This window comes from Lepus europaeus, chromosome 13 (assembly GCF_033115175.1).
Source record: "Lepus europaeus isolate LE1 chromosome 13, mLepTim1.pri, whole genome shotgun sequence".
Classification (NCBI taxonomy): domain Eukaryota; kingdom Metazoa; phylum Chordata; class Mammalia; order Lagomorpha; family Leporidae; genus Lepus; species Lepus europaeus.
The window spans coordinates 5,396,910-5,410,581 of NC_084839.1; the positions used below are offsets into that span (position 1 = coordinate 5,396,910).

The 13,672-nt window shown below is 56.0% G+C and overlaps 1 protein-coding gene across 2 annotated transcripts in view; it reads left to right on the forward strand.

Moving 5' to 3' along the window:
- Nucleotides 1–8,757: 8,757 nt before the first annotated feature.
- RNF144A (ring finger protein 144A) overlaps nt 8,758–13,672 on the forward strand; it is a 109,150-nt gene continuing 104,235 nt past the window's right edge. For both annotated transcript variants that reach the window (XM_062208916.1, XM_062208917.1), the window contains exon 1: nt 8,758–8,813. The gene's annotated coding sequence lies outside the window, so the exon portion shown is untranslated. The remainder of the gene's footprint in view (nt 8,814–13,672) is intronic.

Below are 13,672 nucleotides of genomic sequence, written 5' to 3' on the forward strand. Positions count from 1 at the left end.
GAGTCCCATGGTCGTAAGCCCTGTGCTGTTGATCTGGGGCGTGGGGTAGGGTGTTGGATTCAATGCATCTGCAATGCAGGATCCTGCCATCCGGTATAGCTCCATTGTAAGCCGGGGCCATCAGAAGCTGCTAACTGCTAGCCATTCCGGCGAGTTCACGGCCACAGCTGTTCTTCCTAATCCAAGGTGATTTATGATGGAAAGATACAAAATCCTCCTGACACAGTGTCAGGGCCTGATAAAAACTGTGAGCAGTGCAAGAGGGCATTTGGGCTTTGGGGCAAACATGTCCAGGATATGAGGCCAGGCTTGTCATGAGTTCATTATCACTCACTTCCCACCACTCAGGCCCCAGGTGCTGCAGGAAGAGCTAATGGTACACAAGGAAATCTGGCATCATTTGGTTACTAAGGCACTCGAAGTTTAGGGAAGACAGTTTCCTAAGCAAATAGATAAAATAAGTGTCGTGTGATAGAAGCAGCAAGACTGTCCTCACAGAAAACATGGCCAAGAGTGGCTCCCGGTGCTGAGTCTAAGGGATATACTGTTATATGTGATCTTAACACAGTGCTCAGATCCACAGCTTTCTGAAAACTCTCAGAGCCACCGGATCGAGTCCAGGGCGGACAACTCCAACTCCAGTGGCTTCAGAACCAGAGAGACACTAAAATATGTGGGCTCAGCTGGACGTGGAGAACGGGGTGGGGCATCTGAGGTGAGCCAGCAAGCACTGATGGGCACTCAAGTCTGACAGAAGCCTCACTCTCCAGAGAAGTCGTCCTGAAGGCCGGACTTGTCCCCCAGTCCAACGGTTTTCAAACTCAAGTTTAATGCGACCATGACTATACCAGGATCCTTTTGTTTTTAAAATTAACTTAATGGACATATAAAAATTGTGCATATTTATGGAGAACTATGTGATGTCTCATTACATGTATACAATGTAAAATGTCCAATCGGGGTAAATATATTTATCCTTTCAAGCGGTTAGCATTTCTTTGTAGTGAAAGCGTCAGGAATCCTCTCTTCCAGGATTTTTAGAATAGAGAGATGTCAGAACATTTCTTTTTTTTTTTTTTTTGACAGGCAGAATGGACAGTGAGAGAGAGAGAGAGAGAGAGAGAGAGAGAGAGAAAGGTCTTCCTTTTGCCGTTGGTTCACCCTCCAATGGCCGCTGCAGCTGGCGTGCTGCAGCCAGCGCACCGCGCTGATCCAAAGCCAGGAGCCAGGTGCTTCTCCTGGTCTCCCATGGGGTGCAGGGCCCAAGGACTTGGGCCATCCTCCACTGCACTCCATGGCCACAGCAGAAAGCTGGACTGGAAGAGGGGAAACCGGGAGAGAATCCGGCGCCCCAACCGGGACTAGAATCTGGTGTGCCGGCGCCACAAAGCGGAGGATTAGCCTAGTGAGCCGCGGCGCCAGCAGAACATTTCTATCATCTGTGGTCACTCCGTTGTGCGATAGAACCCCAGAGCTTCTTGCTCCTGTCTAGCTGCAACCTAGCACCTGTCAATCACCCTGTATCCCCGGAGTCTTGTATTCAGCAACGTGCCGGACATTGGCTACTCATCGAGAACTAACACCTTCATCAATTAGATCATTTGCTTATCTGGGGAAATCTGTCCATTCCCTGTCACAGGGACCTGGAACAGGCTCCTGTCTGCAGCTCTTTCCTCATTCAGGTTAAGTGAGAAAACGTCACTTTCTCATCCACTTTCAGGGAAGTGAGGCTCCGAGTGTGGCCGGTGCTGCATCACGGCCACGTGACGTGTTCAGCTGCCAGCCCCAGTCCACAGCGCTCGCTCTCTGCTCTCGGGCGATGACAAAGGACGCCTCACAGGGAGCTGGCAGAGCCTGGAGGCAGCGGTGACCTTGCTCATGGGTACACACAGGGACGGGGAGGGTCCTGTGCACACCTGGCCCTAGCCACCTGTGCATTTAAGGCCCTCCACGTTTGGAGGTCACCTGTCCCTGTGGCAGCTGGCCTGCCCTGACCAGAATGCTCCCTCCAGTCAGCACGCTATTACTCAAGGTTGGTGACAGCCGTGTGACTCCAGTAGGGCTTGGAGCGCTGGACTTCATAACCCCAGTCCATCACAATGACCAAGATCTGCATCCTCTGTGCAGGTGCTGCCCCCAACCCCTGGGAGCTCCTCACCCACAGGGAGGGAGCCACTGGTTCCCACAACCCTGAAGGGCTGAGAATATATTTTAGAATAATTTTTGAGTCCTGTAGAAGGTGGTAGGCATTATGTTAAGCACTTTGCATGGATTTGGATTGTTTTTCTTATGTTTCACAAAAGCCATACGAAAGAGGTATTAGGATCCCCGATTTGATTGCTAAGGAACCTGCAGCTGAGGGAGTCCAGCCAGCTGACCACAAGGGAGCCAGCAAGTGTTGGGTCCAGCCTGACTCTGACACCACTCGCAGGATGGTGATGGTCAGTGGTGGTGGCGCAGTCTCACTCAGGACACAGAGGCTCGCCAAGTTGTGGTGAGCACACCCTGCTTCTGCCGTCACACTCCGCTTCCCTCTCCTCTCCTACATGCCTGGGATAATGTCATTCCTGCGTTTCTGGGTATTTTTTTTAAAAGACTTATTTGATAAATCAATAACTTATTTAGCTATAAATCTATTTATTTATTTGTAAATTTATTTTTTTACAGAGGTAGGGAAAGACAGAGATAGAGAGGCAGAGAGAAAGAGATCTTCCATTTGCTGAATTCAAAGCCCGAGGTACACATGTGATTTCACAATGGAAGAGCGACAGGGGGCTTGCAGCTCAGGCAGACAGGTGGGAAACCAAGAGGAGTCATGGACATGTCACTGAATGTGTGACACTGATCTCATCTGAAGTTTGAAATTAGGAGAAATGTTCCAGGCTGTCAATGGGTAGAAAAGGTGTGTGTGTGTGTGTGTGTGTGTGGTATGCACTTGTGTTTGTTGCTGGGGTTGTGCTGTAGTGATGTGTGTGTATGTGTGTGTGTGTGGGTGTGTGTTGGGCTCCCAGGGGATCAAAGCCTGCCCTGGAGATCGGCTGTCGTGACAGGCTCTCAGGAGCAGCGCCCGAGGAAGGCAAGGCAAGCAGAGGACTGGACAAGCTGCTACAGAGCTGGGGGATGGGGGTGGAGAGCACTAGGGCCTTGTCCCTAGGCAGGGCACACGGAGCAGGTGCTGACCCTGCAGGAACCGGCTCCTGGAAGCAGCCTGGGCGAGGCAGCTGCCTTTGGCTGAGGAGGCCTCCTCCATGGGTCGGGGGGCCTTCAGTATGCACCACTTCCAGCAGCGCCTTGGTTCCCTGTGCACAGGAGTCTGCATGACTTATGAAAACATCCATTGCACCTGTGCACAGCTCACCACTCCTGGTCAGCTGGTGGCTGGAGAATGACGTCTTGTTTTCCTGTGACCCTCTCAAGTGCCTAAAACAGCAGGGCACATGGCAGCATCCATTCGGAGTGAGCTCCAGGATCTGAGTTACTGTCAGGAACACAGTCTGCCCGTGTGGTGCCTTGTTCCTTCAGGTTCCCATCCCTTCCTGGCTCGTGGCTCCCTGCCTCAAACATGCCCTCAAGTCCTAGACAGCATACCTTCCCCTCCTCACCTCGTCCAGCACTCGGGCTGTCTGTCAAGGCACAAGTGCACAGGAGTTACTGCCACACCCAAACCAGTTTACGGTCAATGTGTACGTCAGCCTACACTACGCTGCCATTGCCAGCAGACCCTAACGTTTCAGTAGCCCAACCAACGGTGCAAGTCTATGTGCCACTGGCATTTGGCCTACCACAGGGCAGCCTGCAGATCCAGGCTGGTTTTCTCTGGTGGTTCCACCAGCTCAAGACGTGGCTGCAAGGCCACTGTGATGGGAACAAGCGAGTAGAGGGCCTTGAAGGTCTTCTCAGCACCCCAGGCCCGTGAGGGAGACCCTGCCCACAGCCTATCAAACACAATGAGTCACGTATGCCGGACTGACTGGAAGAAGCCTGGCAGAAACAGAAGAGCACATGAGTATTTATCCAGAGCTGGGTCTTCACCCACATTTGTTGAATGCAACACAATCATTGCTTCAGCATGGAAGAGGGCTTCAGCAACGTCATCAAGCCACCCGGATCCTATTGTATTAATACAGAGAGGCAGTGTGGTGATGAAGAGTGAAAAGCCTGCCGAGTCAGCTGCGAGTCGTGAGCCACAGCACCACGGACGCCGCCAGCCGGCAGTCGTCTGGGAACTGGCACAGGTCTCTCTAAACCTCGGGCGCTCCATATGTTGAATGGAAACATTAGGCACAATTCCTCTCTGGTCTTTTCAGTTCCAGAGTGTCTATTTACAGCCTATGGCTCTCGCGTTTGAGCCACGCAGAGAGCTCCACGTTTATTTCCTTCAGTGATTTTTTTTTGGACAGGCAGAGTGGATAGTGAGAGAGAGAGAGAGAGGTCTTCCTCTGCCATTGGTTCACCCTCCAATGGCCGCTGTGGCCGGCGCACCATGCTGATCCCAAGGCAGGAGCCAGGTGCTTCTCCTGGTCTCCCATGCAGGTGCAGGGCCCAAGCACTTGGGCTATCCTCCACTGCACTCCCGGGCCATAGCAGAGAGCTGGCCTGGAAGAGGGGCAACCAGGACAGAATCCGGCACCCCGACCGGGACTAGAACCTGGTGTGCCCGCGCCGCAAGGCAGAGGATTAGCCTGTTGAGCCACGGCACTGGCCTGCCTTCAGTGATATTTGTGAAATGCCCGGGATACTTCCAGCCAGGCTGGCAGTGGTGGTGAACAAGACGGATCACAAGCCCACTCTTTGATCGACATATTAACCATTCTCATTTATTGCTGGTTATCTTAGTACCTTGTTTTAGCACTTTTATTATGACACTTATTCTGTAATCACAGTCATGCGTAGGTACTTTCTGGGGGCTCATGGTAGTTTACGAGGGAATGAGGTACCAGCGGCTCGGGGATGTGAACAAGAGTTACATTGTTTCACATTTCTGAAGGTGTCTTCTCCAGGATTCTCCAGGGAAGTGGAATATCTATCTATCTATCTATCTATCTATCTATCTATCTTCTATCTACCTACCTCCTTATCAATGCATAGACACACTCTACAACACAGTCTCACATGTAAGAGGGCGGTTATTACGGGAATTGACTCACGTGCATCTGGAGACCAGGGAATCCTGCGATCTTCTGTGTCTGGGCTGCAGAGCCACTGGTGTCATCTGGCCTGAGGCTGAAGGCCAGAGAAGCTGCAGTGAGACTAAGGAAAGGGGGGTGACACAGGCTGCTCCAAGCCCTGGAGTCCAAACACCAACCAACAAGCAGGTCGGATGTCCAATCGCAGGAGAAGCTCCAACACAGAGAGCCCATTCCCACTTCTCCCACGTTTTCATTCGGTTTGGAGCCCCCAGGTGTTGAATGATACCTATTGGTGAGGGGGGGGGTCTTCTTTACTCCACCTGTTGATCCAAATGCTAATCTGAGAAACACTGAGAGACACCCCCAGATATGTCTTCCTGGCTACCTGGGCATACCATGTCCAGCCAGGTTGGCACAAGAGATTACCCATCACATGGCTACAGGTCCGAGAGCCAGGTGTGGACAAGGCTGGCTCCCTCTGAGCCTGTGCTGGCGAATCTGTGCAGGCCACCCCCCACGAGCAGGGGTGCAGGATAGTGGCTGGCTCTCTTTGGTGTCTCCTGACTTGTAGAACCACTGCCCCAATCTCTGCCGTTATGCTCACTGGTGTTCTCCCTCTGAGTCTAAATTGCTATTGTCACGGGGATACCAGTTGTATGAGATTAGGGCCCACCCTATTCCATTATGACCTCATCTTAACTAATAGCATCTGTAATGAGCCTGCGTGAACATAAGCTCATGAGCTGGGGTACTGGAGGTTAGACCATCGCCATTTGCATCTTTGGCAGACACAGCTCAGCCTGTAATGTGAATTTCTGCTTTGTTTGCATCCTCTTTCTTGAAGTTTGCAGCTGCTTAAATACCACCTCTTTCTTATATGGAGGCTCCGCCCGCTGAGGAGATAGCTGAAGGTGCCAAGGTTGGCAAAGGAAAAGAGAAGGCCTTTGAGGGAAGGCAGGTGGAGGGGCGGACAGGGGAAGCATTCCCAAGAAGATGTGGAGTCCCAGGGACTTTGCCCACTCCTTGTCTTTGCCCCAGAGAGACACAGGAAGCCCCTGGGCGTGGCACACCTGGCAGGAAGGCAGTGTGCAGCACTCTCCTCCTGTCATCCAGAACAAGGCGACCAGGGGCCACAGACTGGCTGAGGACAGGCGGTCACGTTCCACTGTCTCGGCACGAACAGTGAAGCCCTCCAGAGCCCTGCACACCCCTGCGAGCCAGAATGGGAGCCGACAGGCAATTTACTGTGACTCTCTGGAATCCAAAATTGAATTTAAGTCCATTTAAAAAAAAGGATAAAATGAATTGTTTACACTTAACAGAATGTGTGATCACAAGTTCACACAAAATCCGTTTTCTAATTTTTATGTTTTTAACTTACTGCATGGGTGTGCGTGTTGAGCTTCCTTGATCTTGCGTCCAGAGGAGAAACTCGAGAACGGGTTTCCATTTTCCCAGCCCCTGGGCGGCTGATGGCAGTACTGGTCCTCTGTCCTGCCTTCCGGCCCACACATGATGACACTCAGAGCAAGTCATCGAGGAGACGCTTGCTCAGTGATCCAATCATGAGTCACACTGCTGATGCCCCACCGGCAACAGTGGGCATGTTTGCAAAGGGGGAGGTGTGGGCCAGTCACACGTGCAGGGGCCTGGACTGGACACCAGCCATGACGGCTGGCAATGACCTTGAGACAGTCGGGGCCGTGGTTCAGAGGCACAGCTCAGAGGAGGTATCACATTCATTGCTGACTGAGTGCTTATTACACTCAAGGCCCTGTGAGGCAAAGCAGAAACACGACATCACTGTCCGGTACAGTCCTAAGATGAGAGAGTACTCCACGGCTGAAGTGTGGCAGGTGCCGTAACTCACGTAAAAGCGTGTGACAGTTCAGGGTTAGGAGCTCCCCGTGACGGACTGGGAAGACTTCACACAGGGAACCACAGCAGACCTGCCTTGGGGGATCTGCTGTGAGCCGAGCTTCCCGTGTGGGCGCCCTCTCTCCCCATCCCTGACGGCATCCACACGGCAGCAGAGTTTGGGAGTGAACGCACCCATCAGCGTGGGAGCACTTACAAGCCTTAGGCAGGGTCAGGGTTGGTTTTGCACCTCAAGCCTCTTCCTCCAGCCCACACGCTTCCCTGAAGGCTCCCAGTTGGATTTCTCTGCCCCTGTGCATTCCAGCAAAGTCCGCTCCTGGACCCAGCCCACCTCATCACCAGCACTGGCACAGTTCTAGCTCCCTGTGCACCTGCAGGCGTCCACCCATGTATGCGCCAGTTTGCTGGTTCACCAGTGGTCTCACGGGCACTGCCCTGGTGCTCTGTGCAGATGTGGGGCGCACACGTGTTTCCCACAGAGCTCAGGCCCTTAATCTCTCTCCTCTCCAGCCAGAGGCCTAGGTGAAAAGTGCTGTCCTTAGCATTCGTCCAGTTCTGCATTTGCACAGCCCATGTGATGGGCACCGAGGCATCGGAAGGCGTGTGCTTGTTCATATGTCTGGAGAGGGGAGCTACTTACCAGAATAACTGCTCCATGCAGACGACCACATCTGGGCTTTTTTGGTTTTTAAGATGCGAACATACTTTTTTTTTTTTTTTTTTTTTTTTTTTTTTTTTTTTTAAGAGATGTGGATGTAACAGAGGAAGACAAATCATGGAGATTTTCAAGAAAGTTACAAATGTGTTGCTAAATTTTTGGGAGAAATAAGACCTAGTCCCTCCCAAGAGCTCGGGGACACATGTAGGACAGCCACCTGCGTTTCCTAGATAAGCAAATCTGAGTATAAAGAGGTGAAGTCACTCGCCTCAGGTCACCTCGATAGGGGAGGAAGACTTTATGTGAGGGTATCTCAAACACTCTGTGGGCAAATGGAATTAAAACTTATTTTGGTGCAAAAAGTTTCTGAAATCCATTTTTTTTATAATACGCATTTTCCGCGATGTTTTCAAAGACCCCCTGTATGCACAGATTTCAAAACAATTTCTGCACCAACATAAGCCTACCTTTGAATGCGCGTTGGCACAGCCTTTTTGAAGCTTTTTATAAAGGCTCTGCTCGCATGTGCGTGCAACAGAACGGAATCCAACGCTTGTGCTCGCGAGCAGGCCGCGGGCAGAAGATCTAGGAATTCCACCCCAAAGCTCCAGGGCTTCAGCAGAAGCGGCCCGCTGCGCTGCCGGCATCGCGGGCGCCCAGGGGGCCACCAGGCCCGCGCGGGGGCCCCTCTTCTCCACGCACTGGCCCCGGGACAGTCGGAGAGAGGTCCCGGGGTGCCAGGGCCTGCTCCGCGCGCTCTGCAGCCCGGCTGCGAGGCTGGGACGCGTCCTCCCGCTTCGCCCAGGGACGGACTCCGACACGGGTGGGGCCTTCCGCGCAGTCTGCGGGTCGCACGCGGTCTCCCCCTCCCCCCGGGACCGGGCGGCGCGCGGCGGGCGGGCGGGCGGCAGGGGGCGCAGCGCGGCGGGCGGAGCCGGGCCGAGCCTCTGTGCGCGCTCGCGGTCCCCGTGCGCGCGGCTCTCGGCGGCTGGAGGGCGGGGAGCGCATAAAGGGCGGCTCCGGGCGGGCTTCGCCAGCGCCGGCGCGGGTAGGCGGCGGCGGCGGGCACCGCGCACCGCGCACCGCGCATCGCGCACCGGCGCCGGGCGGAGCCGGCCGAGCAGGAGCTCCGGGCCGCGCGGGACCAGGTAGGGTGACGCGCGCGTCCCCTTTGTGTCGGCATCCCCGGAGCCGGCCTCGCGGTCCGCGGACGCTGCAGGGCGCTTGGGGCGACCGGCAGCGCCTTGGGGCGGGGCCAGCCGGCTCTGAGCCCCGGACGCCCGCCCTGCCCCTCGGGGGTCTGGCGCCCGCGCCCGCAGCGCCGTGGCGGTTTGGGAACCTCCCTCCTGCCGCGCGCGCCTAGCCCCGCGTCCCGGGCGCCTCTCGTGATCCGGGTCGCTCGCAGGCCCGCGGCGCAGTCTCGGGCAGGGCGGCCGCGCCAGGGAGCGCCAGGGGGCGGGAGAGCCGGGTCCCGTGCAGCCCGGGGCCCCTGGCCTCCTGGCCTGCACGCCCCGCACGCCCCGCCAGCGCTGGCCCGGGCAGGGGGCGCAGCCGCTGCCGCCCAGTCCCTGGGGAAGCCCCCGCCCCTGGCCCTCCGGGGTCGTCGAAGGCCAGTCTCGGGATGGTCACTCCAAAAGTTCCCGCGCGTGTCCCTGTCCCCACCCTTCCCGGTGAATGAAGAGGAACGGCCACTGAGCAGCTGTCCCTCGTTGGCGTTGCGCGAGGGCAGCCGCTGGCGAGCAGAGGACTTGGCGTGGGCAAGGCCCAGCCGGGGAGCTCTGTGCGTGGGTCCTACCACCCGCGGCGGCCGCGGGAAACGCACCAGACTCCTTGCTCTGACCACCTGGCGCGGGTGAGGCCCGGGAGGAGGGACAAGGACACGCCCCGGGGATCCGTGGCGGTGAGCATTAGGCCTGGAGCTGTGGGGGTTTCCCAGAGAGAGGAGGGGTGGGGTGGCTTTTGGGGGGAAGTGTGTGGGCGGGACCTGCAGGTGGGGCGTTCAGGTGGTAGGAGGGGCCCGCGTGGGGGACCTGGGCCAGCAGGTGTGGGGAGAGCCCAGGTGTGGGCCCTCAGTTTGCCAGGGGTTTGCCCCTTGGCTCTGTGGGAGACCAGACCAGAGACCCGTGGGTCTCCTTAAACTATTGGGAACCTGGTCTGTGTGCTTTGAGAGTGTTTGCCAGTGTTCCTTTCATTAATGCAAAATAAAATGGTTTATTTCACTTGAGAGGCCGTGAGAGAGGACAGGGAGAGCTCCCATCTGCTAGTTTATTCCTCAAATGCCGGCCGTGGCCAAGACTGATCCAGGCCAGGGTTGGAGCCAGGTTCTCTCTCTCTCCCTCTCTCTTTCTTTAAAGATTTATTTTATTTATTTGAAAGACGGAGTTACAGAGAGAGGTAGAGCCAGAGAGAGAAGCCTTCCATTCCACTGGTTCACTCCCCAAATGACCGCAATGGCCAGAGCTGAGCTGATCCAAAGCCAGAAGCTAGGAGCTTCTTCTGGGTCTCCCACGTGGGTGCAGGGGCCCAAAGACTTGGGCCATCTTCTACCGCTTTCCTAGGCCATAGCAGAGAGCTGAATGGGAAGAGGAGCAGCCGGGACTCGAACTGGTGCCCATGTGGGATGCCGGCGCTGCAGGCTGGGGCTTTAACCCACTGCTCCACAGGGCCAGCCCCGGAACCAGGTTCTCAATCTGGATCGCCTACGTGGGCGGCAGGGACTCAGGCACTTGAGCCTTCAGTTGCTGCTTGCCAGGGTGTGCGTTGGCAGGGAGCTGGACTCCAGAGTGGAGCCAGAACACAAACCCAGGCACGCTGAGGCCGGACACAGACATACCAGCTGGCCTCCTAACCGCCGGGCCCCGCGTGCACCCGACGTTTTCATGAATTTTTTAAGACATGCAGAGCAAGTGTGACTAGAGGGGTCAGACGGGGATAAGTCATGAAATCTCTGAATTCCAGTCCAGGGCTCTGGGGCTGTCCATGGCGCCGGGAGCCAGTGATGGTCAGCGTGGTGTGCGGAGAGGGGCAGGCCTGGGTCTCGTGTGGGGACCCTCTCCCTCTGCCTCTCCTTCAGCCGTGGGTGGGCCTCCACGGCTGCCCCTTCTCAGAGGGCTGCTCCTGGATCCAGGCCCTCTTGAGGAAGCGGGACGAGAAATTCCCAGGCTCAGCACAAGTTGGGTTTTCCAGTTTTTAAAGAGGCCTGACAGTGACATCGCTGTCCCTGGAAGGGAACTAGTGAGGTGCTAACTGGAGTGAGTGACGGGGACAGCCGCGGGCCTGCGGCCGAGGCAGAGTTTGAGAACGCCCAGAGCTCCGTTGGTTCTCTGTTCTCCAGGGGCCGTCTAGTGCCGGGCTTGCTGGCCTGCAGTCTCTCGTCCAGACTGCTGCTTGGGTACCGTGTGTCGGCTGGGAACTGGATGTGGTTTGGGACTTTGGGAGACCTCACACGTTGCCCCCTGCTCCTCGGCAGCCCAGGGCCCAGAGCCACGTGGCCGCACTGAGAACGTGGCCTTTCCCACCGTGGTTCCTGATTTGTCCCTGCTGCTTGTTTTTGTTACATTGCTCCTCCCTCCCGAGAGTCTTTCTCTCCGGAGCTAGAGGAAGTCTGTCCTTGGAGGCTGAGACTCTCAGAACCAGGTGGGTTGCCACGGATCCCTTCTTTCAACCCCCTCGTTGTGAGCCCGGGGACAGCGGCTCGGCTCGGAGGGGCTGGGGAGCCCGGGGCACACGGCGGGCTGAGGTTGGAAGCCTGGCCCTGCCATCGGCATTTCCGACTCTGTGTGTGGTCCCTTCCACAGGCTGCACTTGAGGGCCTCTGGTGTCCCCGGGAGTCTGGTGGTCAGCAGCACTCTGGCTGGCGTATAGCCCTCGGGTGCTTCCCCGCATCTGACCAGGCCGGGCCCCTGGCTTTTTGGGGAGCATATGTGCATGTTGGGGGGTTCTCAGAGGCAGCAGAAAGGCCATGAAGGGAATGGGATGCTTCCGGGGAAGGTGGACGGTTCACAGTCACTCTGGGCAGTTTTCTGACAGCCAAGTCTGTGCGGCTGGCAGAGCATTTGGGGTCTTTGTTCCTGGGACCAGTTTCCTTTCTCCCTTTGTGTGTTACCAATACACATGAGGACCTTTTCTTAATGAGATGAAGAAATTAAGTTGAAGCCTCTGCTCCCTTCCCTGTCGGTGCCAGTGCAGGAGGACAGAGCTGTGTGAGTGGCACAGCTACGTGACCTTGCACGTGTCTTCACCTCCCTAGGTGGCCACAGTTCCTTCAGGGTAAAATCAAGATGTTGGCCCAAATGTTTACCCAGATCCAGAAATAAAAATACTCCTGTTCTAATCACATGTTACAGGAGAATTTTGCAGGACCACTCCAGATGCAACTATTTGTAAGGATTTTTGCAAGAAAAAAAATGCAAATTGCGGATTTTTCTCAGGGATGATGAGCAGTTCATTGCAGCTAAATATCTCTAGCTCCCTGACCCAAAACTTGAGTTGGCATGTTTCCAGACTGGTTTCTGGGAGTGGGAGAAAGGCTTCCTCTAAGGAGCCGGTTCACAAGATGGTTGCAGTGTTGCAGAGAGAAGTCAGTTCCTCGATGTTATGAAGAGGTCTGCCAGCCTGTGTTCTGCTCTCTCCCGGGTCTGTGGGCCTGGAGACAGACAGTAGTTAATGTCCATTAGGTGTTTCCCATGCACTGGGCATTAAGCATCGGTGCCTGGCATGGATTATGGAAGGTGTAGCTTTGACCTGGTCCCAGACGACACGTGCATACCACTGCCCTCATCTGACAGCTGCCCAGGCTCTCACAGATGTTAAGTATTGAAGCCCGGCTTTGAGCTCAGAGGCCTGCAGGAAATGAGTCCATGACCTTGAGCAAGCTATAGTCTGGAGAGCTGGAAGCAAAAACATTCCCAGACTGATGTAACATCAGGGTCAGGGCGATGGCATAGGCGTGCAGAGAGCAGTGGGACCTGCGGGGACGCCTGTTCAGCCCGGGTCTGCTTGGGGGACTGGAAGGATGCACCTGAGCTAGCCAGCAGGCGAGAGGATCAGTGTCAATATGGAGCCTGGGAACAGCAAGAAACAGCGTGGGGTCCGTGGGCAGCTCAGAACCAGCACGGCGGGGCTGAGCGGCCAGGGGCGCATTGTGCGCGGGTGGCGCTGGCCGTCTCTGGGAGCTGCTGGTGCTAAGGCGTCCAGGCTAGCACTGTTGCTTTCATGCCCTGTATCCGCCAGCAAGTCTCAGCCATGCGGTTGTGTTTGCATTGTTTCCTTTTGGAGGAGCCTCTTTCCCTGTATTTCCTCCAGTTGTTTCCCTACCTTCCGATTCCTTGGAGGGGAGTGGGGAGTGCCAGGGAGGCTCACAGCACCTGCCCTTGGCAGCCTTTCTCTTGACTGTCCAGGAACCTCGCGCGCCGTCTTCAGAGCGGTCTCGTAGGCTGGTGTGGTTCTGCTGCTCTGAGCTATAAGTTAGTCCAGGCGTCGATGGCGTCGATACAGAGGTGCTTCTGCTTGTACCAGCACAGCCCTGCAGGTGAAGCGTGTGGGAGAAAAGGGAGAGATTCCACGTTCTGGAGCTGGTGATGGTCAGCTCGCTCGTGAGAGTTACTGATCACGCCGGGTGCTGGGACCCTCCTAGGGCTCTGCTCACCTCTTACCGTGTTGTGTTCCTGGGAAAACTTGCAGACTTCAGAAGGGTTGTTCTTCAAGTAGGGCATGCGAGGTGACTGGCAGGCTGCGTATTAAGGCCACTTGGAGGGAGGCCCTGTGCAGATGCATGAAGACTCCCACTGCATCCCTGTGAGCAGTACAAGCCCTGGGCGCCTGGCCCTTTCGAGGGCATCTGAGAATTCATGCCGAGGGTGTCCTGTGAGTCCCCCTGGCTTGCCCTTTGCTACCGCCTCATCTGCACCCTCGGCTGTAGCTCCCCTTGGCTCCAGCCTTGTCCGTGCAGGTCTCCAGGCTAGCTCACACCCGGGGATGTTCTCCGCTCTCCCTGTGCCAAGCCCTG